Source organism: Strix aluco, chromosome 13, assembly GCF_031877795.1.
Source record: "Strix aluco isolate bStrAlu1 chromosome 13, bStrAlu1.hap1, whole genome shotgun sequence".
Lineage (NCBI taxonomy): Eukaryota > Metazoa > Chordata > Aves > Strigiformes > Strigidae > Strix > Strix aluco.
Genome location: NC_133943.1, coordinates 16,295,410 through 16,319,643, shown reverse-complemented (window position 1 = coordinate 16,319,643; position 24,234 = coordinate 16,295,410). Strand labels below are relative to the sequence as shown.

Sequence of the window (24,234 nt, the reverse complement as noted above, 5' to 3'; positions counted from 1 at the left end):
TTACTATTATCTAACCAGGTAGGTCAACCTGTACAAGAAAAAGAAAGCATGATCAACTTCCTTAACTCACCATGTTCTTAAAGTATAAACTTACACTGTTGTAAGAAATGGCAATCTAATATAATGTGACTAAGGACAAGTAGGTAAACAGTTTAGAGAATATACTTGTTGGTTGGAATGTGTCATGAATTTTCTTTATCTGCTTTAGTAGTCCTTTATGGAATATTTTGAACACAGCATGAAATTCTGTACATAAGAAAGCAGTATTTTTCATCAAAAGTTGAAGAGGAGTTGAACTCATACCATTACAGAGGCTACTGTTTCACTATTTCCAGGCAGCCTATTACAAAAAGTACACTAGCACGGTAAAGGACAAGTGAATTTTCCAAACTAAACAATGAGACCTCCAAGAAAGGGACCTCCCTTTCAAGGAAACAACAAAGTTAGGTACAAACAGAAGTGTGCAAATTTTTATGATTCTACTAGTGTTTGTTCAAAACATATTATATTGAAAAAAGGGCTTGTCCTGTACAAAATATCGATTTTTAGCAATGAACTCTGACACATTCAATATCTTCCTGTCTCCTTGAAATTTTAATATAAATAGAAAAGTCTGAAAAAGCAGACACATGTATGGATTTAGAGTAAGAAAAGATCAGCTAAGGCCTAATTTTGCAGTTTGGTATCTGAATGAACGAAGTCTCTCACGATTTAGCACACTATTGCTTGTTGTGCCAGAGATAGAATTTTAATGGAAGAACACATTTATCCCTATAAACCATGTGCAAATGGATGATCCTATTTGCATTCTATGAAGAGTATGCAAAGACATAAAGCATGTACAAAACTGGGGTGAAGTATGCAACTGACAATATCCATAAGCTATGTATAAAGAAAATAATCAATAATAATATGAAGTACAACTTCATTAACACAAAGGTTTGTACCTGAAAAGATTCCTCCCATTACTTTAGCAGAAAAGTTCTAAGTATCCCACTGTTTACATAGCATTCCCCTTTCCCAGTTTCATACAGCTCTATTCCTATTCTGCCATATGAATATTTGACATTAACAAAATTCAAAGTGTAGACTATCATCCTGTTTCCTTGCTGCACTAGCAAATTTACTTTAGAAGCCTTTGAAATGGTCTATTGGCCACACCCCTCCCTTATTAACTTCAGAGACATAATGATGCTATAATCTAAAAACCTCAGGGCTGCTTTAACAGTCCACAGAACAATCATTAAGTTAGCCATTCCTCATATATCCCTGTAATTGCATTCCAATATGCAGTGGAATGCTGTAAAAATATTGTTAGAGGAGTTCACTGGAGAAGATTAGAGTTAGATGGAAAACCCAGCTGTCACAGTTCATTATTTTCAACAGATTCCATGACAGCCTGCCAGAATTTGCCTTACAAATTGGTCCATGCTGCCTTAAGAGATAAAAACTCCAGAAATTGCCTACAGGTTGCATGCAAACTCCACCTTACCTTGCTAAGGCACCAGCTGATCGGAGAACCTGACAGACTGCTCAGGGTTCATGCTGAGTAATCATGAAACTGTTGGGAATTTAATTTCTTACCCAAGCTGGTATGTTTTGGGCAGAGAAATGTTAGGGAAATTTCCATTTTCCAGAAAATTTTAAAACAACCTGACTTCACTCTGTTTTGAAAGAAGATCAAATGCAAAGAGCTAACTGCAGATTTTGATTAGCTCAGGGAACATTACACGTCGTATGATCTTGGTTGTGTGCAAATTCCAGTCATAAATAACATTTAGAGACATTCTTTAACAAGCTTGGTGAACTAAACATGGCCTACATTTGTTAATGCAAATACAGATACAACTGATAATACCTCCTCAGAAGAAAAAAAAAAAAGAGAATGGCAGACCAATAAAGCCATGATAATGGAAATGTTTATCTCCTCAAGCCACTGTTTTATCAATACACAGAAATTGACATTTTCAAGCATAGCAGGATACAAAGAGAGAAATACATAATATGTAGAAAATCTTTCTCTTGATTTCATAGGTTCAAAATAATCTTAAGTAATCACTTTTCACCAGTAAGATCTAATTTTAATGGGATCTTTATAGTAAAACAAACACACAAAAATGCTGTTTGGAGGTTTTGGTACAGAATTACTACCACACATTTGCGGATGTAAGAAAGGCTTACAACACTATTTCGATGGAATCTCAGTAACTAAAACCAAGTTAGTGTTATTTTTTGAAACATGCTCCAATTACCTTTGTAAGAAAAGATTTGATTCTAGTAATCCATTCTTAATTTCATTAAGACAGTGAAAATAACCATGCTAATACTTCCCAAATCAGGTTGATTATAAAGAAATAAAGCAATGACGTGCCCAGCTAACACACCTGACACACTCACTAATAATCCAGGAGGTGGTTTTATTTAAATTGAGATCCCAAAGAAGAATGCCCACATTTCAAACTCATCTCCCCATTGTTTCAAGTTGGTAGCAAATGCTGCACTGCATCAAATGCTCTAAATGTAATTTAAAGTACTGGAGAAATGGTGAGAGATCTCCCAATTTATTGTGCAATACAAGAAACTGGTAATCTCCATTTTGCAGAAGAAAAGTTTAAACTCCAAACAGAGAGCATACACAACGATCCATTGTTTGTGAATATTCAAAGATGTCAGTCAGCTGGACCAATGCGTATAACGACTTCTGTGTACTGAGCTTCTAATCCACAATGCAAAGTCAAAGGTATCTCAAGGAGACCCACAGAAATACTAATGTCCTTCCCACTTCAGATTAATTTCCTTTCATCTTTCCCGATGAATGTGAGTTTAACCATCCACAAAAAGTAAACTAATACCTAAGAAAGTTTCCCATACAAGAACACGAGTGCAACTGAAAAATCAATTGCAGTTTTCCCCCCAGGCTTTTTGTTAGCATCTACAGTATCCGGAAGAAGGTTTTGTTGTTTAAATCGGTAATAATTAGGGTACGACAACTGTGAGGTGAAACGTCTGAAAAAAACACAAGATCACAAAAACTCCACGTGGGCAAATAAACCAGCAAGTGATGGCCTTTGAGACTTCTTAGTTGCAATATTATTTTATTCATTCACTGTGATGTATTCTCTATCAAATGTTTTGCATTCTTTTTCAAGGCAAGACAAAAGATTTGAAATATGAAGTAGAAATTATTTTATAGAAAAAGCTGTGTTGAAAACAGTATTGGCATTACCAAACATATAAAATACTGATTCCAAAAAAACCCCAAACAGCTCAAATGTAAATGGATTTGAACTTAAATTTGAACTCTTTCTGGAATAGTTATTTGGAGGTTTATTAAATCTACTATCCACTGAATACTGACTCATGAGTGAGTGAAAAGCAGAATAATTCTGCTTATAATAAGCACTTAGGAATGGCAGTTTTACAATATAGAAGTCATGCTACAGTTCTGCTGTTTCTTTATGGGATGGTCCTACTCTCTTCAACAAGGATAAAATCAGTTGGTCTGTATAGAAACCACTATTTACTGTGATTTAATTTACTATACAATTATGATCTTTCTGTAGAATTCCTTAATTATGATACAGAAATCTTCAGATTTATCCTTTATGAATGATACAGAATAGTAAAACCAAATAAAAGCAAACCACAGTCACATCAACAAACACAGAAAATTGTTCTACTTTATATGATAGAAGAAATTGTCAGTAAATGTTCTCCTGGTCTACTTCTTCTTAGGCTAGGAACTATGCGTATGACCAAGATATAAAGAAATCACTATACTGCTCATCTGGTTTAAAACTATTCATGAAGCTACTTATGGATTATGGGCATTCTTATAGTCAGGACACAGAGAATGCTTCTGTAAAGTCAGTCGTTGTTCATTGATGCTTCTACTGTTTTACAGACTGAAATGGATGTACTAACTCTCAGTCTGCATCCGAAGTTTGATGTATCCAATACACTGGATGGCATTCAGGTTTACATGCATTTATTTTTCCTAAGGCTTATTCCACCTGTGTTGAAGAAGGATAACTTAGTTTTTGAAGATGACTAAAGGTGAAAATGAAGCAGTGCAGGCTCATATCTGAAGTTGAATTATGTAAGTATTCAAAACATTTTTCTTGACAAAATTTAACAATCACTATAAATGAAGGTAGACTTATTTTCCAATGAAATAAATCAATTCTGTATTTACTCCATCTTTTATGATAAAGAAATCTGCCTTTTATGATAAAGTTCCTAACTTTCCAGTGGCTGGACGCACACATATATGGGTGAAAGATGCAAGAATAAGTAGTTATGACTGAAAATATCAATCCAAACCCAATTCTTCAATTACTTATATTTTTGAATGGGTTTCTGTTCTACAGTGTCTCAATCAGCATAAAAACCCCCACAAACCACGTGAATCGGGCATTTCAAATAATTTTTACAGTATGCATTTTGATTCCCTACTGCATTAAGCATTCTACAGAATACAGACTCTCGGAGATGCTTCAGGCAGCCAAAGCACTCAAGAAACTTTTCAATCATCTATATCCAAAGTTTGTAATTCTCCCTGTTTAATTATCCCATTGCACTCCACAAACAAGAAGTGTTTTCTCAAAGTACTGGTCAAGCCATTTTCCAAATCTGCTGGCTCCTGCAAGTCAGAACATAGCAAGCTTTAGTCCATTAGTATGACAGGTAGTGCTCTTACTAACAACTGCTTTTTACTCCCTCTGACAAATGTGCTCTGTGCCATGGCTGACGTTTGTGTAGTAATCAGGACTGATGGATAGGGACGCCAGTGCTGCCGAAAGTGCCCCCCATTTTAATGTGAGCGATTTGTCAAATGTGCTGCTATCGCACTGCTGTCAGGCACAGCCAGGAAAGCACTCTGTCATCTTTCCACCAACCAAGGTCACTTTGGCAGGGACAGGAGAACTCTCCAATGAAATTTTCATCTTTACTGGCTGTGTGAATGGCTTGATCTTCATAGCATTTAGTTTATTTTAAGCACTTCTTAAAAGTTCTTGCAAAATGTCCTTGTTACCACATACTAAATTAAAATATAAAAATAAAAGCACATTGAAGCAAAAGTTGCACAGCGAGCTAACAAATCTGGAGTTTCAGAAATGCTGACTTATTGTAAATCCCTACTTGCCAGGTTCTAACAACTCAGACTTAATTTAAGAATTATTTAAAAATCCAAGGACTTTTGCCACCAGAATACCTTCAAATATAAAGACAACACAGTATGAAACAGTGATTAAAAGATCAAAGTGCAAAGTGACAAATCTACAAAATACATCTGTCTATCATAATGAAATTTTGAATAACTGGAGTCTCTGAAAACAAAAGACACAGAAATACAGAGAAAAGTAGAACCTTTACTCTCTATTATATAAAATGTAGAAAATGGGTAACTTTCTGCACAAATTGTCATCTAGGAGCATCTTACAAGCTTTTTTTTTCAGGATAGCAGCCTCCAGTTCTTAAGCACACTTTTTTTTTTTTTTTAAATAATTTTTTCCATTTTTTGTGTCAACAGTCAAAAATATAAACACACCAATGAGATTTAGATGCTTATGTATTAACCAAGTTATTTATAGCTTCAGACACTTGTATGAAAACCTGGTCTTCAGCAACTAAGGAATTTAAAGAAATTAGTTGGGGACCTTAACACAAAATCTGAGAGCAAAGTTATACCAAATGCATCCGTGAAGTAACAGCCTACTGAAAAAAAAAATCTTTTACAGATCAACCCAGAATGCAATAGGTAAGTCATATCATTCCTATCACTTAAGGAAACATAATACGGGTTTGCCCATGAGGGAGAATACAAATCAGCACACACACACTCTTGTCTACAACTCCATCCTAAATCTTGAGTATTTACTGGCAAAAACCAAAGCCTGTAAGAAAATATCATTCAAGGTAAAAAAATGTAAGATACATAGGCACAAAGTAGCTATAATAACAGAAAATGAGATAACTCAAACCACACTAATCTTTCACCTACACTACAAAAACCTGAATGGTGTGGGAAGTCCTCCGCAAAGTTACTGTCACAGCCAGATCCACCCCAATCCTACTGGCAATTATTTTTGTTTTCAAGGTGTGCAAAGGTGAAATAGAGAAACTAGTTCACAAACATTGATGCTACATCCTTTCTTACTATGCTTTCCTCCAGAGCCCCAGATGAACTGAAAACAGCTGAGAAAACCTTTACTACTGCAAAGTCACTCTCAATGCTCCCACTCACATTCTAAACTGCAAGCACTGCTGAGTTGTTTGATAAAACCTTCACATACTGTAAATGCATTATCTCTAACTTGAGTGGACATTCATTCTATGATTGTAAAGCAAATACACATGTACTGTTCTAGTGACCACAGGAGAACTACTCTCTCCCTTTTTCTATGCCATTTCATCACTTCACATTAAGAGAGGTTCAAGGATGAAGGAAAAGGGATGTTGGAAAGTCAAGAATATGAAAAAGGTAGACATTGTTTATATTTTCTTTAGAAATTGATCTAGCCCAAGAATGGCTGTCACATATAAAACACATCAAAAAAACCCCCTAGTTTCTCTTTAAAGGTCTCCTGTCTTTCTTCTGACCATTTCTTTAATAAAAATTTGGATCAGGTACTGATCTCAACTTTCTGTGAGAAAAAGTAAACATATCTTCTGTGCCAGAAGGCCTTTGCTTGGCTGCAAACTGTGGCTTGGCATTACTATAAGCATAGAAGGTAAATAATGACTAATTATCTACATGGTTAAGATTGTCAAAAACATTCTATTCTAGGTCAAATTTCTGGGAAGCTTCAGAAAAATGTGACAGGATCATCTAGGAATACAGTTAAGGGAAAATACAATTTCTTGTGAAGGAAGAACTCATGCTGTTTCTTGCGTTGAAATCTTGACTACATCAACATTAGACAAAGAGAGTCTTTCTGCAATCATGGGTGAAAATTCTGCTGTTAGCAGCAAGTTCATACCAAAATAGTCAATGATTGGGACTCCAAAAATTACCACTTCTACAGGTGCGGTAGAGATGTACAAAAGAATAGCAGAAAGATATCCTTAAATCCTGTGTCCCTTTAGAAATTGGTATCACCACATAAAAGTCAACCAAAGCTTTGTGAAACTATAGTAACAATAGGGATGGGACAGAAAGGAAGAATATCTGTTTTGCTGTACTTTAAGTTGTAGATGGCCAGAAAATAAAAAATAAGAAAGCAGCTGAGCTTGAATGAAACAATTGAGAAGCAGATTGGGGAAAAAAAAAGAAAACAGGAAAATAAAACCACAGGTGGCAACTACAAAATGCTGACTGCAGCAAAGATTAACGAAGCTGTGCATTCAGGATGTAGGAACGACTATGTATATACTTCTCCCTAATTTATAGAAATACATATATGCAAACCCTATCATAAAAAACGTTTCAAGTTGATCAACCACAATGATGGAAAGCTTTTGCCAGTCTCAGTTTAATATGTCCAGATCTCTCCTCACATGGAAGTAAGGGCATTGTAACCAGTTCTCAAACATAAGCACTTGCACAGATTACATTAGGACAACTGGATATAAACATACCATACACATTACTAACACATAAATAAATGCACATGAAAAAAACCAGACAGACAGAATCCTTTGTGGAAGGGATGACTTCAGAGATAGAACAGCAACAATTCAAGGTCTAAAAGTTAAACTGTTTGAAATTGTATTTGAGAATGATCCTAAAAGAATTTAAGATTCACAGTTCTGTACAGTATCAGTCAGTAAAATTAATACCTAATCACACTGAGAAGTAATAAAGAATGTGGGAGCTTTAAAAAAATACTACCACATAAACAAAAATTATCATCATCAAAACAAAAAAGAGCAATTTCGAATCTACTCTTACACTAATATCAAGGAAAGTCAGCATTGATTATCAAATAGGAAATACTCATCGTCTCGTTCTCACAGATTCCTTGCTAACAGTATTCCCTGGACAGGAAGTGATCAACTTAACCCATGCAGATCTTCCAGTTTCCTCAGCTAAATGCTTCATACTTCCTATTAAATATTTGAAGACAGTCTAGGAATTACCAAATTATTTGAAAAACTTCAAGCTGAAACAACAAAAATTTACTTTATGAAAGATAAAAGTAAGCACAAACCAAAACTAAAAATACTAAATTGTAACTTTGTACAAGATGAAGAGTTGAGATATACTTATATCTCAGTTCAGTCTGTATTTTAGAAGGAACTAGAAAATTACTCAACAGACAAAGAAGAGTTATTAAGCACGCTAAATAATGGTAAAATGATAATTACACTGGAGATTTGTCTTAATAAATTAGATGCGAAGGGGTCTTTATTATCCACCCATGTGCATGTAGAATTTAATTAGTTATCACCTATAAATGCTAATGCCAGAGCTGCCAATCAATCTCCTACACAGTAATTGAGGAAACTCCCCAAAATATCAGAAGTGAATGCTGAAGAACTCTTTGGTTAGAAAATAGTTAACCCAACAGCAATATGGGGAGAAGGAATTCCTCAGAGAGCCTAAAGAAAGAGATGTTTTCATCTCATTACATCTACCTTCATAATTATAACAAACTCATCAGCCTCTAGATGAATACCACATATAATCATTTTCCTGCATATTTTCCAAAGCAGGAAACCTAACAAGATATAAATGCTACAGACTAATTTAGGCTATTTGCAGTTCTCATCTCATCTTGAACCGAAATAATAAGAAAAGAAGTATAGTTAAGCTAAAAATAACTACACAGAGACTTTTGCGTATTTATTTACGGTAATCCTTGCTCAGAGACAGGTAACAGGTTTATCCTTTTCAAAGGAAGGTAAATTTAGAGCATGGCTAGACTATGGTCTTTAAATAATAAAAAACTAATGCAAATAACTAGAGAATCTGGCATGCTTCTAATCTACCTAAATGGCAGTTTTTATTACAACATTTTAAAATACATAAAAACAAAACCAAAACCCCCACAAAACAAACAAACAAATCTGAAAAGATTACCCCACCAAAGATTTATTTCACTTACACTAATATGAAAAAAACAAACAAACTAAAGGATTACATTCAGTTGAACAAAATCAATCACATATGAAGTACAGTAATAATAATCAGGAAAATCCTGACCCACCCTGTGAAAGTGGAGCTCTGCCAGAAATACATTTCTTGGCAAGGCTCTGTGCCCACTAATTAGAGACTGAACCATTTGGGGAAAGTTACTCTGTGTCCTCAGGAATTGATACAGAGCTGTCCAAATCCACCTACCTCTCCAAAAGTGAAATTGTGTTGTTACACATATTGGCACAGAACAGGATCAGGCAACAGCGTCCAATACGAATCAGGAGGATTACAGATGAACTGGGGGATAAAGGGTGGGTGTATGTACACATGCACAACACCTGCTTTGTATTCCCCCCAGAAAGGCAATATTTTTCTTCATTAGCTGACTGTGCTGGAGAGTGTGCAAAGCTGCCAAACCTTTGCTTCCACAGTAGCGATGGTGTTCCATAGCTCCAATATGAAAATCACTGAAGGCAGTAATAGTCTATCCCCTGAATACAACTATTTTTATTGACACATGCAGAAAAGGAAACCAGTAAATATCCATCCACCCGTTTGACACCAAACACAAATTTCCTGTTTAATCCCAAATCTTTCAAATCTGCTTTCTTCACAATCTACTTCACGGTATCAGTATGGAACTGCAGGGAGGACAGACATAAGAGTTACCTTGAAGAGCAGTCCCAGCAATGACTTGCTCAAACATGTCTCCCTACTCCCTGCTTCGCACGCTCAAAAAGGAATTTCCTTTAGAGAGTCAGTGTGCACCACTCCAGTTAGGATCACCTAAAGTTTTTGAACTAACTACTATGAAAAGTGGTATGCACACTGACCCCATTTTGACGTAACCGCATTTATATGTTTCTGAAGTCACCAGGGCAGTGAGAGTTCTGCTTCAGCAAGCCTCAAAATCTGGCCTGATAAGGAAATTGGTTTTTAACATACAAAATAGACTGAAATCTCTTTTAGCACTTAATAAGCATGATAGGGGTCTTTCAAATGTGACATGATTAAACTGTACACTGAAGGAGAATCCTGCTTTCTTTTTCTACTTTGCAACTTAACAAATCCAAATTTCATATATTATGAAAGAATTATTTAAAAATGCCTCCCTGCCCCCGAATCACAAGCAGTATTAAGGGATAACTTATGACACATAACAATGAGCAAAGGCATAAGGACAGAGGCAGTTAAAAAGAATTGACACAATCTTTTTTTTTTTTTTTTGACAAAATATCCAAGAATTTTAATACAAACCAAGTTAAGTTTCACTTTAAATGCTTATTTGCTTGCCAAAAGCATATTTTACACAAATGTCAAAGACAATACACAGCTTTGCAAAAATAGCTACTATGGCTGAAGGGCTAAATTTGACCTGAAATAATGGGTTGAAATCATGCGAGTTGAAAGATTTCATAACTTTTTTTTTTTAAAACCCCAAACATATTAGCATAGCAGGTGTCTCACTATCCCTCCTGTCAGCACTGTCTTTGTGCACTGATTGGTATGCTTGAAAAGGTCATAAAAGAGAAAGGACAAAAAAAAAAAGCGGAGGGAATATCTGAGAATATCATAAAACAACCCGAAGTGCTGACTCATGTTGTAACCACACAAAGCAGAAAACTAGGCCACCGCAGAGAAAATGATGGGAAGTCTGAAAAATTCACTGCCTTCAGTAACATGTGAAATTTGTATTTGACAGAGCAGTATACAAAGGAGGAGTCCAACTTTCAAGCAATAGCCTTAATTGGAAAATCTTCTGGAATGTATTCCTGTCCTTAATTCCTTGTGCAGACGACAGACAAGAGGAGCAGGGTGGCAGCCCTCTTGCCAGTCCCCCTCCGACAAAGGGGAGTGTTGTTTCTATGCAGGCAGCCACAGCTGCTCCCCGGCACTCTTGTGGGGAAAATTTCTGAAGATCTCAGTTCAGAGACTCAGAACACTGATGGTATACTGGAGATACTACCTGCCCCCCCTCCGACTCTCAGTGTCTTTTTAGCTGACTATTATTCTGTACTAATCAAGTAAAGCAGACTAATAACTTTCCTATTCAGACATAATTCATTATCCTTATTTACCCAAGCTGGCAAAATTTAGAAAGATTATTCCTTCCAGCCTTTTTAATTACCAAAATTCTACTTGCTTTAAAATACCATAGTCTCCCTTGAGTATTCAGCAGAGCTGAAAATCACCATGGCAATAAGAAAATGGTGCCAATGTTATCTTGGCACTGACTGTCTACAGATCTCAGGAGACTTAGCACAGGAGAAAATTGAGCTCACGTAAAAGCAGGAACTCACTCTCTCTAATGATTTTAATATACCTTTTATTTTTGCTAATTTGATGTTAAAGAAGTTGAATTAAAAAAAAAAAAAAAGAACAAACCCAAACAACAACTTAGAAGCAGCATACACTTTCCTAAATAGACAAACAAAATAGCTAATGAGTTTAGTATTTCAAGGTGAATTCCACTTTACTTACACAAAAAAGCAAGGTCCTACAGTTAGTAGCTGGATACGTGTGAAAGTATTGGAGGGAAGAAAACAACCCACATGAAAACAAAGTTTGAGAAAAAAAATTCTGGAGTTCTTCAGATCCCTCTAGATCTTAGATTCAGGCATGTGATGAAGCTTTTCTCTACAACCACAATGTACAGAAACCTGTAGTTCTGCTGCCCGGCATAACAATGCCCGTGTTTGGGGCTTGTTTGCTTTTTCCTTTTTTTTTTTTTTTTTTTTCGTTCCCTAAACTGTGTCAGGGAGACAAGGAAAAACCTTTATCAGGATTATATCAGCAATCTAATACACAACACAATCACACAAAAACTGGTAGCAATACAAATGAAAAGGAAACATACTGCAGTGACTGTGGTACTGCTCCAAACTTTTAAACTAGCCTTTCCGTAAAAAGCCAGTGCAGCACGGGAGTTATCTCCTGAAGGCCAAATACCTACAGACAACAGTGACAGCAGGTACCAGCAGAAGCTACTACTAAGCCATGCAGGTCAAGATACAAGCAAAGAGCACCTTCCCTTCAGATCTACTGCAACGCCCATACAACTGCAGGCTTTCTTTTTTACGGTATCAAACCAGCCCCTGATACATTTTGTTCTTTTGCAGTCAGCAAACAGGACAGAGAGAGGAAAACAGACTATACATCACGCCAATGCCTTTACACACAAAAAGACAAACTAATTCCGTACCACTTGAAAGATGCATTTGAAATTTCAATGAAGAATGAAAATGCTATATTGAAAAAACCAAAAGAGGGATTTAACTCCATATAGTGCTGAGTGGGATAATCACTCTGAAATAGCAGACTTCAATGTGAAAAGAAAATGCCACTTCCCTCAATTCTCATTTTATAAATCAGATTTCTAATTTGTATGTACCATTCTCTCCATATACACACAGATAGTTTGTAAGTGGTTAATATAAACTTGTGCTGACATTTTTGTTAAGGAACTAAATGGAACATATTAGAATATTGGTTTACAATGATGTATTAGTTGCAGCAGTACTTCTGCTTAAGATATATTTTGGTGGAGCAAGGAGAAAGACTATAGTGGGGGGTGGGGGAACCAACAGTGACTCTCTTCCAGCATTCTGATGGTCAGAAAATTGGCATCAGGCGTATAACAGCCATATGCAATGCCCGGCTTTTACAGTCAGAAGTGTATAGGATATGCAAAACTACAATTTGAATCAGGTACTTGGTTCAATCAGTTCCACTTGTGTCTCTCACAAACGCCAGAGCTACCAGGGTACGAATTCATTCACAAATTAAACCAGATGTTTTAATTAAAAAAGCAGATATTCTAATGCACATAGATTTTTGTTAATGTAGATGAAAGTTTCTTTTTTCATCAGAAAGCAGGGAAGTAATAAATATCAAAAAACTCTACATGTGCCACCACACAAAATTATTGATACCTGGATAGCTCTAGTTTAATATACAGGTATTGCAAACACATTGTACAAACCCTGCAGTTTAGTATGGGTTTGAAATACAATGCCAAGATTGCATAGAAAGCATTCCTACTTTGCAAAAAGGATATTGCACTTCACAACGTTAAATGAATTCAGATCACCACAAGTAATACCGGTTTCACTAGTGAGGTCGAAAAAGGCTCACTGCTTACGCGAGGTCATGAGAACATTTTGGCGAGGAATGTAACAAGTTGCACTTGGGATAAGTATGGCTGGTAAAGGCAACAAGCCTGAAGTTCCTCTAACAAAAAATGTGATAGCCTGTTGAAAATTATTGGAGTTTGACATGGAAAAACATGAACAGAGACTGTTGTCCTTTGCCATGCCAGCCTTAGCTAAAAGGCTCAGTTGCACTGTTCAGCTAACTTGAAATCAGCAGGACTATGACTTGCACATCACTGTGAAAGGATGCTTAGCTGGTCACCAACACACACAAAAATGTCAAGAACTAATCACCACTTCTTATTTAATAATAAAATTCTAGATGGACAGGTTACTTTCCGCCCTCCAAATGTATGTATTTCAAATAAACATCCCTGGAAGATGTCTTGAACTTTTCATGACAGACTCTTCAACTGATCAATTTGCAACTGCGGTTCCTGCTGTTTAAAAAACGGGGTGTGGGAGATATGAGGAGAATGACACCTTTCAAGCTGCTAGGCCTCCTGACATTTGCTTAGCAGACGTTTTCTGAAAAATAACAGAAATATCTGCTGGATTATAGTTAGAACAAAGCTAATCCTGACTCAATTAGCTTCTTGGCTTTTTCCCCATGTGGTATGCCAGTATCAGAAAATTTCAAGAAAGAATTAATTAATTTACAGTTATTTTTAGATATTAACTCAACCTCTCAGGTTACTTGCCTTCCCATAACAAGGCTCTATCCTTCCCAAATTAGTTCTGCTAAGGAAGTTATTTCAGATGTGACCATGACAAAACCTGTGATCCAAACAAGAACACATCATCTTGCTTAGCTTAAATGACCTATGCAGAAAAAAATCAGTCAACCAAGTACACGCAGAAGGGCATAATCTAGCTCTTTAAATACGAATGGATGTTGCAGGTTATAGTCCTCTGTGCACAGCGTTTATGCGTTTTAGTTCTTGTTTCTTCATTCAAACTGGAACAACTGAAATCATATTTGGATAGACATCTTTTGCCATTTGAAATAAAGAACTGTTTAGTAGCAGAAGTATATAGAAAAATAACATTAGCTGTAGAAAGCTCCTGCCAGCAGTCAAAATTATTTTTGTTTGAAAGGACTAGACTAGTTTTCTAGATTTCAATCTTCCTTTTGAGCCAAATTCAAGTAAAATAAAAGCATTACTGAGTCCAGAGAGGATCAAATTTCAATTCAAAAGAACAATTACTAAGTAGAAGCAATGATCTTCAATAGGCAGATACACTATTTTACTACATTATAGAAACTAGACTGCAACCTTTCTCCTAAGTTATTAGCCCAGGCTTTAACAATTGACCACTAAATCTGCATGAAGGTTATTTCATTCATGACTATGCAATTTTAGCGACTTCCACATTTCCTGAGTGTTTCCCCTAAGCATTGCATTTTTGCTTTCCAGATTAAAATGAAAATACTGCATGCTTTATTAGGTTCAGCTCTCTTATAATTACATTTGGGCTAAGAGACCAATGTTGTTTGTCAATGTAAAATGCAGCTCTTTGGCACAAACCTTTTATTTGCTTGTTTTTTCCCCCTTCACCTCTCTGGCATATGTCAAATGTTTAAACAATATGATCTTGATGGCAGATTAATGTTAGTACTTAATGTACAAGGTCAGCTTTCCAATGCAAAAAGCTAACTGTGAAAATGTAATTGTTTTAAAGCTTTTTTTAAAAAATAGTTTAAGTTTAATCAGAATGCATTTAAATGAAAATAAAACTCACATTTGAAAAAAACAACAAAACCCAAAAAACATAAATCCACGCCAGCACTTTCCAGTTTATAGTGCATTCTAAAACAGCAGTTTAGAAGCTTATAAACAAAAATATAATAGCGCAGGTTTGAAAAAAGTTGTAATGATAAGCCTCCTGTAAAAAAGGCCGCCTACTAGCTATATTCCTAACAAGCTGTAGCACTACAAAACATAATCCAGTATGAATTGGGGGTTTCAAATTAAAATTTGGTTGTATCATAGAAAGTAATCAAACTGTATTAGTCTACTGATACATCACAAGCGAGCACAGTGGCTGAATCACAGTTAGATACACAAAATAGCATTAACCAAATGGAGCAGGGGTAAAGGGTCCAAAGACAACAGCAGTTAGATAATTCATGTGTTTAATGGTCATTACATCCCTGAAAAAAAAATTATTCCTCAAACTGTCACGTTTCACTCCACTTATTCTGTTATACATGCAACATGCTTTGCACCTGCACAATGCAGAATCAAACCCTCCTTACTCTTGTGATGGTCATCATTAACATCTCCTTCGTTCACACAAAAGTGTGAGCAAAAGTCCTGTAACTTTGCCCTTCATTAAAATTTTGTGATTAAGATGATTTTTTGTTTGCAACGCCTGTAAGTGCCAAACCTTGTTTATTGGCCTCCATCATTTCTATACTTGAGAGTATACAAATTAATTAGGAACTGTACCAGTACTGCCACTTACTGAAGTTTTTTTATACTAAGTATGTTCTGAAAGGATGTAGCAAAATTCTGAACTTAATACAAAATTCAAATGAAGACATGTAATATATACTCCCTCATTCTATTGTTATCATCTAGGTCCTACTGATTAGAACAAAAATTCTTTCTGAGATTTAGTAGAACAAAGCTGTTTTCTAGAGTAAGAACATTTCTGGTAGTAGCCACTTATTTCAAATTGCTCATAAGCAAGAAAATCTTTAAAATATTCAGATACTACATCTTTATGTAAGTAGGTTATAATTAGATTGTTATCTCAACAATGCATGGATCATACCTTCCCACATATTTGTTCAGCACTTAACACAACTAGACTTTGACCTACCAAGACATACAGACTCTACCCAATGTAAATCAAGAAGAGGGTGATTTCAGCAGGGAAAATAGTTTGCTGACAAATCAGTTGATTTGGTTCCAGCTATAACACTGACCTACTTGTGTAACATACTGTGAGGCATTTAAATTTCACTATTGTAAATGAGAAGACAACCTATCTACCCCAAAACTAAGAAACTGGGTTACTGGTTCCTGATTTTATATTTTAAGTGAGTAGATTATCTAGGTGCAATTCTTGCAGCATACGAATTCAGGCTCTCTCTTTCCAACATTCAAAGGAAGGGTGAGCTATTGTGATATTCCATTCTGGGAAGTAAAGAATGCAGAAAGACAAGGAGCTACCAATCCCTTTTCTCCAAGACCCAGTATTACCAGTGGCAGAAACCAGAGCTAAGTGCCTGTCCACATGTGAGCAAGCATGCATGTGTAACAACTGCAACGTCCCACAAACTTAACTGAGGGAATACTGCAAAGATAAATTAATATTTATAGAGCACTCAGTTGCAAGTGCTTCTGTAAAGATCCCTCTCTTCTCCTTTCTTGGGTTCTGTTATCAAACATGCAGGAGGCATAAATAAATACAGGTAGCACATAAAAATCTACTCACATGACTATTATTGATTGCGTTGAAGAAAAAGTAGTCCCTTTCTCTTCTAGCAGATCCTTCTCTAGCCCTTCTTATTACTCACACACAAGATCCTAGCTATTCATAATAAAGCAAACCATTCTATTTATAGGCAACACCACGGTAGAATCAAACACAAATATTGAGGAAAAATAAAAACCAGCTATGAAGACTCCAATCCTTACAAGTATTTTCAGATTTCTTAAATAAAAAAATAATGGTAAAGTAGCTGTCTTGAATAATAATTCCTTTTGTCCTTATTTAAAAACAAAAGTATTACCTAGAAGCATTTAATGAATCAAACTAATCCCAACTCAATATGGTATGCACATCAGTGTATTATATTGTTTATCTGAAAAGTTACATTGACAAGTCCCTCTCAACTTATCTTGCAATATCTGTTCGAAATCTTCCCCTTTTTGATCCTGTTCTGAAATCAGAAGCAAGTTGCCTCTAGCATCTGGAATTTAGCTGTCAAATAAATCTCCATGAAGCGCTTAAAAAAAAAAAAAAATCATACCAGGTGCTGAAAAAGTTACATACTGGCCTCATTCATTACTGAAAGCAGACAGAACCTCTATACATGACTTTTTCTACCCTCACCTAATAACTATTAATGCTTCACATTCCTTTCTATGTGAACTTTTAAGAAATCATTCCTGTAGTAAAATGTACTATCCCTGGAGGTAGTTTGTTATAGATCAAAACAAGCAACCATCATTTCATGTACAAAAGTTTCACTCTTACCACTTACACAACTTGTTTTCCTCTTGTTTGCCTTACATTTTGGTTTACACTTTTCACACTGTACATTTATGAGGAAAGGAGTAAGGTGCTTTCATGTTTTTGAAAACCAATCAGAATATTACAGTATCAATGTAATTAAATAATTAAAAATATAATGATCTTGACTGAAGAGGTATTTCAATATACCTCTTGGCATAATGACAGCAATTGAAACCCCTTCTAGACCGCAGCCTACTTGGCACTTGCTTATTTATCAACTTATTAATTTCTATTCTGTTTACAAAGTAGAGGTAATGAAGGAAGCCTCAAGGGTTTTTTGGTGGTATTTCTGGGGGTGGGGGGCAGTTCTGGTTGAAGCCACTCTCCCTCCATTAAGGAAAAGACTCCCATTGAATGATAAAGGACTCACTGTTACACTATTACAGGAGGTGAATTGCATTAACCCCTGCCCTTCCCCATTGTACTCGCTGCCCACTGGAAACCACAACAGAATTACTAAAATCCCACACTCTCTAATGGGATGGTAATAAGATTCAGAGGCCATTAGGGTAAAGCCAATCCATATTTTACAGTTTAATAAGCTCTTGCTGAAGATGCTGGATCCCTCTTCAAAGCCAACAATTACTGATTTAGTATTAACAAATCCACAACAACTGTCAAGACTGCAGAATGCATTCGAGATGAAGTCAGCAGCTTATGGTGACAGACTTCAAAGTGTGTGTAGAAAAGTGAAACCACTTAAATTGAAATAATTTGTAATTTTACAGTGATACTGGTTATTACTGTCATTTCAGATTTCTTTATATCCAAATGTCATGGTTACTCGAGTTTGCACATAATTCTCTCAGAGTTCTGTGGTGTTTGTTTTAGAAGGTGAGCACTTTTGTCCTGTTTTCTAAGCATACACCTCTTGGCACAATGAAATAAAACAGTGAACACAGAACTGTAAGAGACCATTTGGCTCATGAAATTAAGTTCTCCACAACCACAGATAATCACACAGACAATTTATTAATATTATGATTACCTATAAAGGGATTATCTTCTAGGCTGTAGATTCAAAAGAACTCATCATTCTCCAACAGCGTGTCTTGAAGTGTAGGGTGTAAAATACATACTTACTCTGCCTACTGTTACCTTAACTATTCTTTAAAAACACTGGTTTATATATTTTTGAAAGGTGAAGGTCCTGAATATTTTTTTCGGTCCTTTTAAGACAGAACGTTATTATCTATATTTTTGCTGTACCCAGTTATTCCCCATCCTCTTGTGTAACGGACTGGGGACATAAAGAACAATCTACAGAAGAGCCAAACCACTCCTCACTCCTGAATCAAACCTTACTCCCAAAACCAAGAATATGCCTCACTTAGATACCTACCAAAAGTGCTGCTGCATCTAAACCTCCCCGTTCCACTATTCTTTTGTTTACATTTCTGATGGAGGAAAAAACCTCCCAGTGAAAACCGGTGCACTTTTTAGAAGTGATAATCCTGAGACTCAGTTTTGCCCCCACAAACATTCCTACAGTTCTCAGTGAGGTAGACAGGAGACACTGTATCTAAAAATATGGACTACTGCCAATATAGTGTAATCATTTAGTGCCTGAGAGCTCATAATCACATAAACACAATGACAGGTAAGAAAAATAAAATATACAGACATAAACCAACTGAAACCAAAAGCTTACAGTAATTTCAGACTGAGGAAACTGGTTATTCACCATTTATTTTCAATAGCTCTGACAACTTTGCCACATTTTTGAACTTTAATAAATAGCCATTTACAGAGGTAATATTTCTCTTTTGCTTATATCAGCTTCACTTGGTCTTCAGTGTTATACAGATAAACTCTGAGATCAGGCCTTTCAGCATTAATTTCATTAAGTTAATAACATTAAATAACTCTGTATTAACAGCCACAATACAAAATTCTGAGGGTCCATACTAGTTTCTTTGTGCTTAAAATAGAAAACAAACAGGTATTCTGCAAGATAGTGGTTCTCCAGATATTAATTGCCTTATAAGTACCTCTCACAGAATCCAGCAGAGTGTCCAAGGGAAACTGAGTTTAGCCTAGCTTGCTTTCTAAAAATGTCATCTTGTCCCATACTTCAGTGAGGTACTTCTTTTGAGTGGGGACTCACCAGCTTACTAAAACAAACTTTGCCAACTCCCTGAAAAATGCTAAGGAGGCACCAATAGAAATGCCAAATTGACTGTACATTTCCCTGCAATGGACTGAAGACACAGGCTTTTCCACAAGTCTTCTGCCTTCTCAGCAGCACCCCATCTCAGCATGTCTGTCACTAGGAACCCAAGCAATGGAGAATCAGAAACAGTTATGTTTAGTTGTGCAAAGACATTGCAGCTAGGCCTCTTTCACGCAGACACATTATCCAATCTTCTTTTCTGAGGTGATGTTTTCATATATTCAGATATTGCAACTTCACACCAAGACCAGGCTGATCTTCAAACTCTTCTGTACTGTTTATGTGGAGAGCACCAGACTTCAGTAAGGACCATGCATATTTATCAGAACATATTAAATAATGAATGTAAGTACATCTTTTTTTACCTCCACAGTTTATGTTAAAAGCATATACTTAATTAAGATTTAGAGTTGATAGTATTACCACTCCTCCAAAAGTAGATACACTGAAGTCTGAGCTCCACTTCCACATCTTCGTTGCTTTGTCACATCTAAAAAGAAAGTTTTCAGTACACTCAAAGAACAGTGGGGGAAGAAAACCAGAATGATTCCTCAAACAACTCTGTTTAGCTCATTATTAAAAAAGTCCCATACACTATTTTGAAAGATGCCTTCCAGAGTATCTAGGGACATCATAGAGATTTTTGAAGAATAGCTTCCAGGCAAACTAACAGAAATAACTAGAAGCCAAGCAAAAAGGGAATTGATGACCTAACTAATTCTAGGATAGGAATTATCCTATAAATATTTTACAATACAAAATATAACTATAACATGAACAGAAGAAAGATATCGCATGCTACATGAATAGCCTCTTTGAAGAGAAAAACAGACAGCATATAAACCAAACATTTCTAAGGACCTGTATACATGGATAAATTTAAAGGACTAACTACATTGTTTATACAACAATATATGTGTGTCACTGTAACACAGCCTGACTCTAGAATCAGATTTTTTTTTTTTGTTTGTTTGTTTTTGAGTCTAGATAGTGTGGTTAGGGAGCAACTGCAAGCATCTTCAAAGATACTAAAATCCATGTGTAACCACAGTGGTGTAAAGAGAATACTAAAGCGACATTAGTTCTTTTTCCCATGCAGGTGTACCTTAAAAGGACTTATGTTGCATCACAATCATTCACCAAATTGAACAATAATTTGTGTGCTATGGTTACATACTACCCAGTTCCACTTTTTAAGAACTACTGTGTTTTATTTTTGGACTAAAAGTGAAAAGCATTCGACCAGTGATTGGTGAATTAATGCTTGGTGATTATGAGTAAGTTTTAGAAGTGTTTTGTTTTCTTTTCAGATGTTTCTTAGAAAGATGAGGAAAAATATGTTAGTGAAAAAAAAAGGAATAAAAACCCACAATCTGACAGAAACCAAACAGGCCCAGCAGGTGCCATCATGGAATCACCTCTGTGAATCGGCACATAGCTTAATTGTTGCTAGCAGAATGCCATGAGATTAATAAATCTTATTATTTCTGTGTTCACTACTGTGTTTCACAGTGGACTTAGATTTCACTACCTTTTCAGTCTGATACTTACCAAAATAATCAGTTCCATAATGTAATGAGCCAGTTTATCATTCTCCTCCAGAAAGGATGGAAACATAAACCAATGTACTTGCATGCATTCCAGAATCAGTAAAACTATTAAAACATCTTTTTCATTCAGCTAGCTCACATACTTGTATTGTTCAGAACAGCCTAAGTTGATTTCTTTCAAAACGTAATTCAAAATTCTGTACCCAAACCACAATAATTGTGGATCAAACAAATAAAAAATATACCCCGCCACACACCCTGCTCGACTGCAGATCTTGAAATGACCATGTCAGTGTTAACTCACACTTCATCTATAACACCCTTTCCTACTTTTCTCAACTATTCTTTAGCACAGAATTATAGTTGGTTTAAATTTTGATTTTAGATCTATAAAACACCACTAGCAACACAAAACTCCTTTTCACTTGCAGCATAAATTAGAATTTGAATCAACACCTTCAGAGATAAAAGCTCCACATCTGCTTAGTTTCCCAGAAAACAAAACAAATCAAGTCATGGAATATTAAAAAAAAAAAAGCCAAACTTGCAGCTTGTAGTAAGAAACTACCAAAACAGAAAATAGAACCTTCAACCATAAGTGACTGGTTCATTCAGAAGATTTCATTTTAGAAGGTGGTGAACAAGGATAAAACAATTAATTTGTTAAGGCTGGCTAAGGCTAACTGGGCAAACATGAAAAGAAAATGAAAATGTGTTGCCTGCACTGTAGTCCTGATTTGCTTAGCATTTGACATATGCTGTCTCAAAAGACCATTTAATTTTTATTTCAGTCATTCTAAAAAATCCTCTCAAAAAGGTCATAAGGAGATGCAATATAATGAACTATAGTACAATAATCATGGTTTTGGATTTCTGTCAAGTTTCCTAGAACGTAAATGAGCATTTATCAGGAATTTGCCCAAAACAAATAATTTACACTCATTTCCGCAACAAGACAGACATGATTCTCTTTCAGTCAGCTCTTTGTTAACTCTGATTAATTACTTCACTTCCAAATTTCATTAGAAACATATTCATCTTTTCTAGGTGGCAACAACTGATATGCTGCATCTCTAAGTCTCATATTAGAAATCTGAACATCTGCCCATTCCTTACATTCTACTGACCTCTAGAGACTGTATGTATATATGTATAGCACATATACATTATTTATGTGCATGTACACATACTAGAGCGTTGTCACAATCGACTGACTTTTAGAGAAATCTGTATGCAGTATTTGATGTTACAGTTTTCACTCTAATCACAAATCTTTCTTAGAAACATTTTCTTCCCTGTGTTTCTAGATATGAAAAATCTCTTGCTATTTTTTCCCTTTCCTCTCTCTGTCCTTCCAGCATAAACACACCATAGCCTTCTTTACTTGTTATGTACAGAATAAAGCTACAAGTATGAATATCACTATAAATATTGAGATAATCCGGGTTTCATTGAAGCATGAATACCTGTCAGGGATGGAGCACCACAGAAGCTCCTGGTTATTGAAAAATAGGCATTATTGTATGTAGGAAGAGAAGACAAGTCTCTCACAACTGTGTATCGACACTTCTTCCCCCCAACAAATGATAACATCTTGCAGTAGCTTCCTTGTCTCCATTTTGCTGCTAGGGAAAAAACTGTACAAACGCCTGTGTTGGGTTTGACATTTAGACCAAACAGAAAGGGCCGAAGGAGTTGAATTTGTCAACTAAAACCTATTCAGAATAGACATTAATCCAATAATAAAGAGAAATGAGGGGAACAGAAAAGACTATGTTCCTCCATAACAATGTTAGCATAACTGACACTGTTATGAGCCATTACTTGGCAATACTGTGTGGTCAAGTATAATAAAAAACAATTTTTTTTTTTTTTTGTATATTGCCACAAATATATACAAAATTAACATGTGAAATTTTAAAGGCACATTTTCCAACTGAAAATACTTTGTGTTAAGTTTCATATCAAAATGCCCTGAAAATATACAAGGGGTTTTCTAATACTGCTAATGTTTTACAGAGAAGGACCACTCATAAGGTACTTTCATATGACTTCATCCTCTGGAACCTCACAAAGATAAGTTTAGGAGGATGACCTGAAAAAAATGTCCTACTTCAAAAAGCTTTAGCTAAAAAGCTTCTTAGCTTTTTTTTTTTTTTTTTTAATTTGGGGGGTAGGGCGATAAAGCTTTTTAATGCAACATTTTACACTGGTATATTGCACAGGATAACAGAATACTAGTTTTATTTGATTTGGAATCGGCTATGAGCTACAGGTTGAATTTTATTAAATCAATATAAGCTATAAATAGCAACTGAACTCTGTATCTTTCAAAAATTGCATGCATAGAGTAAGAACTGTGTTAGCTAGATATATTTTACACAATACACCTAAAAGAGAACTTACATCCACTACAAGTTACTCAGGAGTTACTTGAGCATAAATGAGGAAAATATATACATCTGTGTCTTTTCCTTCAGAAGCAACACCCTTAAGATAATTTCACTGCCAAACCTATCTCTATTTAATTATTTTTATTTAACTTATACAAAATTTTAATGAAACTATCACAGTGATGGAAGGAATTATATAGATGCATTTGAAACAAACTTCCCAAATAGGTAATTAAATTACTATTATCTGCAGTACATTTTCCTACGTACACATCATGGCTCTGTATTTCAATAACTTACTGCAAACTCCTAGACATCCATTCCTCCTGTATTCCAATAACGTGAGACTGGGTATGTATTTTTAAATCTGAAATGGGCTTAAATTAAAATACATAGATTCAGATTTGTGTGTTTATATATAAGCATCCACAGACAAACTGCGAAATACAATATTGCTGCTACTGAGAAATGTGGCACTAGACTCAGATGTGGCCAGAATTATCTACCCTATTCAGCTATTCTGAGCTTTTCATCGTGTACTCATAAATAGAATTCCACTATACAAGTATGCTGGCTTTTCTCTTCGTGACTTTGAGAACTGAGAAATACAAAGATAAAAGTTTATTCCTTAGGG

General features: G+C 35.6%; 1 protein-coding gene across 7 annotated transcripts in view; it reads right to left on the bottom strand.

Annotated features, from left to right (window-relative positions):
• The window catches only part of TENM2 (teneurin transmembrane protein 2), a 700,085-nt gene that overhangs the window by 348,235 nt on the left and 327,616 nt on the right, over positions 1-24,234 (bottom strand). The gene's annotated exons all lie outside the window — the stretch shown is intronic.